Below are 4,922 nucleotides of genomic sequence, written 5' to 3'. Positions count from 1 at the left end.
ACGCATCTCGAACGCGCGCACAGGAAATTACATTATAGCCTCAAACAGGGAAATATATTCTGAATGTAAACACAACAGTATATCTATAGGAGACTCAAAGCAAAAGGTAAATTTACCTTCATTCTCCTATCCTCCTCTGTAGCATAACGCCGTTGACGCCTTCAAGCTTTAATTATGAACTATCTGCCACAAACATTGACCACTTGATGCCCAGAAACCTCAGAGTCACCTTGGCATGAACTGCATACATTTTTACAGTTCTGTTGTTTGTCAATAAAATGATTAGATCGAGTAATTTACTAAAGTGACAATGTTAATTAATTTAGTAAATATCAATGTCGATGCGATCTAATAATAAAGTAAAATCCCTAAATTTGAGATCAAAGACAACGCGTTTTACAAGTGGTAACAATTATCATAACTTATATAGAAATTCTGTGCTGATGTTTGGCTAATAAAGCAATCTTACATTTATTGCTTCTGGACTCTTTTCAGATGTACCACTTGTTACATCACGAATGAAGCACCTGCTGGAATCTGAGCTTTTTAAAAGATGGCCTGATTCAAACGCATATATTTCTGGACAAGGTTAGTTTACAAAAACAAAAACTCTTAGATTGTTTGTTTGAGGCTGTTGTGCATTAATTCTAGCAGATAAACTATTCAGTTTAATAAGTCAGAACACTCGTGATTTCAGTTTAGACCGTAAACCTTTATTTTTGTACCGATAAAAATAGTGGACTCGCTACAAATACAACATCTCACCTCGAGATTAATATGAAGGTAATAAACAAAAATGAAACAACGAATAATTGATTGTGTTCAACGTCTCAGCGTGCTGGCTATGTGCCGCTCATCAGAGCTGATAGTCCGAGAGGTATGGCGGGGGTTTAACGATTCTACCAGATCGCGAGACTCTCGTGACAGTAGGTGAAGGGGTCTCAGGAATAGCAGCGAGTGAGATAATATCAGAACAGTTGCGTGGTAGGCGACTACCATTATCCATCTGGACCACAGCAGATCTAGTGAGATCATCGGACGGAGTGATGACAACTCCTTCACCACGAGTGGCTCTCATTACCACCCAAGCATCCTTGTTTACCGGGCGAAGCGGAATGGCTTTGTGGGCAACATCGTGACAGGCTTTCGAGTTCTTCTTATACTCATCATTTCTAGCCTTGAACACCTCGTGGTCTGGAAGTTGAGGTCTTAGGTTGTCCGGATGGGTGACCACAGTGGTTCGGAGCTTTCTACCCATCAGTAGCTCTGCAGGAGAAAAACCACCATTGATAGGCGACGCTCTGTATGACAACATTGCCAGATATGGATCCGAGTCTTTCTGAAGCATTCTCTTTATGGTCTGAACTGCACGCTCAGCAGCTCCATTACCACGGGCATAGTGGGGGCTGCTAGTGGCATGAGTGAACTTATACTCTGCAGTGAAACTGGAGAATTCTGTGCTAGCATATTGCGGACCATTGTCCGAGACTACTGCATCCGGTATCCCATGCCGGGAAAAGAAGCTCTCTAGATGGGTGATGATCTTTCTAGAGGTAGTACCATCATCGAGGAGTGCTACTTCTGGATACCTGGAATAATAGTCGACTACCAGTAAGTACACTGCTCCTTTGAACTGGAACAAATCAGTTCCTACTATTTGCCACGGTCTATCAGGAGTGGCAATAGGTCGCAGTGGTTCAACAACTTTGTTAGCCTCAGTTTTACAGACCTGACACTGAGATACCATGAACTCGATAGCCTTGGCCATAGACGGCCACCATACACTGTTCCGCGCTCTAGATTGACACTTGGTGATCCCCAAGTGGCCCTGGTGAATGTCCTGAAGCACCCTGTAACGCTCCGAGAGAGGGACTACAAGCCTACTTCCAAGCATAAGGAAGCCCTTATTCACTGTTAGAAGTTCCTTGCAATCATAGTATGGTCTCAGAGCGCTGTCCACTGAGGACAAATACATCTTTCACCAGACTGACTACCTTCCGGAGCCCCTCATCATCCCTCTGAGCAGCCTTCATCTCCTCCAGTCGACTATCCAGACCGTTCAATACCACCGTTTCGTTAACAAAGTGTGTGGCCTCCTCCTCTCTTAGCTCATCAACCTCCTCTCCACTTGAGATACTAAACCTAGACAGCGCATCAGCTGAGGAGTTACGAACACCAGAAATATGCTGGATAGTATACTGGATACGTTGCAGTCTCAGCTTGAAACTCTGGATTCGGGGAGGTAACTTGTCCAAGAATCTGTTGCCAAAGAGACTGATCAGTGGTTTGTGGTTTTCGATAACCACACTCTTCATACCAAGTATGTAATGCAAAAACTTTTCCATCGCCCAACATACCCCAAGGGCTTCTTTCTCGATAGCAGCATAGCGCTGCTCTGTCTCAGACAATGACCGACTCGCAGCTGCAACCAATCCTCTTGAACCATCATCCTGAACTTGACTCAGGGTGGCACCCAGTCCATGATTACTTGCGTCCGTTGATATGATGGTTTCTCTATGCGAGTTGTAAGCATCTAACACAGGAGCCTCTTTGAACAGCTCATTGATGCCTTGGAAAGCATCATCCTGTGCCTTTCCCCTTGTCCAAACAATGTCTTTCTGTAAGAGCTCACAGATGGGTTTGCTCACCTCTGCTAGGCGGCAGGATAATCGGGCATACTGATTCACTAGGCCAAAAAAGCTCCTCACACTTTTAACATCGGTAGGCGTTGGGACATCCAAAATTCCCTGTATTTTAGGGCCAGCGTGTATACCTTGCTCATCAATCAGATGCCCCAGAAAAGACACACGTTTCACTCTAAACACGCACTTTGACTCGTTCAATGTGAGACCTGCCTATTCGATTTTACCCAGAACCTCTCTCAGCCTCGAATCATGCTCTTCCTTAGTCTGACCAAACACAAGAATATCATCCATATGAATGACTACGCCTGCTATATCCTTCAGTATTCTGCTCATCTCTGCTTGAAAGATTTCTGGTGCACTACATAGACCTTGAGGTGAACAAAGATATCGATATCGTCCCTGATGAGTCAGGAATGTTGTAAGTTTGCTGGACTCTGCATCCAACGGAATCTGCCAAAAGCCACTATTGGCGTCGATCTTGGAAAAGATCTTCGCCTGATCAATAGAAGCCAGACTATTTTCGACAGTGGCCATGGGGTGAATTTCTCTCATAACAAACTTGTTTAGTTCGGTATAGTCCGTGCAAATTCTAACCTTGTCCTGACCTGGTTTGGGTTCTACCACCATCAGCGCTACCCACGGGGTTAATTCCTCTACGGCTGTTATTACACCTTGCTGTACCATATCTTCTATGGCCAGTTTAGCTTTATCGCGTAACGGAAAAGGTACAGGACGGGGAACATTGATAGCAAAAGGCTTTGAATCATCTTCCATAGTGATAGAATACTCTCTAGCGACTTTTCCTAGACCTTGGAACAGCTGTTTGCTCACGGTCACCAATTCAACAGCACACTTTTTCTTGTCTACTGTAACCAGCTGAAGGTTCTCACAGGCTTTTCTACTCGGAAGCGGTACAGTCTGATTATTGACCACGTAGATGTCTTCTGAAAGAACACGATCACCTGTGCCGACAAGAGAACTAATAACTCCCAGACATTTCAGTGGTGTTCGACCTGGTCCAAATAACCTTTTGTTAGTCGGTTTCATCTGACCAATCACATGTTTAGGTCCACATACACTCAACGCCGCACCAGTGTCAAGCTTGAACTTAACAGACTGCTTAGACTTCTCTCTCGTACCAACATTGAGAACCAAATACCACGAACCTGTGTCAACATTATCTATCTGCACTATTTCTCCAAAATAGACATCTTGAGTAGAGTTATTCTCATCCTCAGACAACTCATCAACAGCTGGTTCACCTCTGCAAACACTAACCCAGTGGTTTTTTCCTTTGCACTTGTAGCACTTATAACCAAACGCAGGGCATCTGTTTGGGAAATGCTCTTTCCCACACTTTCCGCAGTGTACCTTAGCCTTTCTTTGGTCCATATTAGTTGGACGACCTATTTTTTGTCTACCTCCAAGAGCAATCGCATTCACATCAGAAGACAATTTCTCACTCGACTTTGCCACCTTAGCTGCCTCAGCTACTCGAATAGCCCTGATAACGAAATCTAACAAAAGTTTCTCATCGGACTCTCTCATCAATTTCTCTATAGTCTTGCTATCATCCAGTCCGAACAGCAGCTTGTCTCTCACGAGGGAATCACGTTGATCACCAAAATCACAACTTTCTGCCAAACGCCTCAGCCTCATGAGATAAACATCTACAGTCTCACCATTCTGGGAACTGTTATGGAATTCTTACCTGGATATTACAATGCCAGATCTCAGGTTACAGTACTCACGGAATCTCTTTAGGATATCCTTCAATTTCCTGCCTTCTGTACCCTCATCTATATCCTTAGTCTCACCATCTACCACCTTAGTGAATTCCATTTGACTGTACACTTCACGCACATCTTCCTCACCGACATGGCGAAACAAAGCTAACTTTCGTTTCTCAGCAGCCAAAATCCCTGCAGTCACATCAATAGCTAGAAGATAATCCTCAAAAGCCCTGGACCATTTTCTCCATTCACCAGCAATGTCCTTAGATCTCAAATCAAGCTGACCCGGAGGCGAAATACCATCCATAATAGACGAGTGGGTAACTATTTACGCTGCCACCATGTTAGATTGTTTGTTTGAAGCTGTTGTGCATTAATTCTAGCAGAGAAACTATTCAGTTTGTGAGTTAGTAGTCACGTGGTGCCCACCGATAGCTCGGAAGGGTTCGTGGGCATGCGCCACTGTATGAGCAAAAACGGCCATGTTGTCATTGAGAATCCAAGCTCCGTTCGCGTAGCTTGTGACTCTGTGCTTGTCGTAGAA

At 44.3% G+C, this 4,922-nt stretch overlaps 1 pseudogene; it reads right to left on the bottom strand.

The window, feature by feature from the left end:
* Positions 1–1,931: 1,931 nt before the first annotated feature.
* On the bottom strand, positions 1,932–4,685 carry LOC137388403 (uncharacterized; annotated as a pseudogene).
* Between the last annotated feature and the right edge of the window lie 237 nt (positions 4,686–4,922).

The sequence above is a fragment of the Watersipora subatra genome, chromosome 2, assembly GCF_963576615.1.
Source record: "Watersipora subatra chromosome 2, tzWatSuba1.1, whole genome shotgun sequence".
Taxonomy (NCBI): Eukaryota; Metazoa; Bryozoa; class Gymnolaemata; order Cheilostomatida; family Watersiporidae; genus Watersipora; species Watersipora subatra.
Note: the sequence above shows the minus strand (reverse complement) of the source record. Positions and strands in the feature narration are given on the sequence as shown.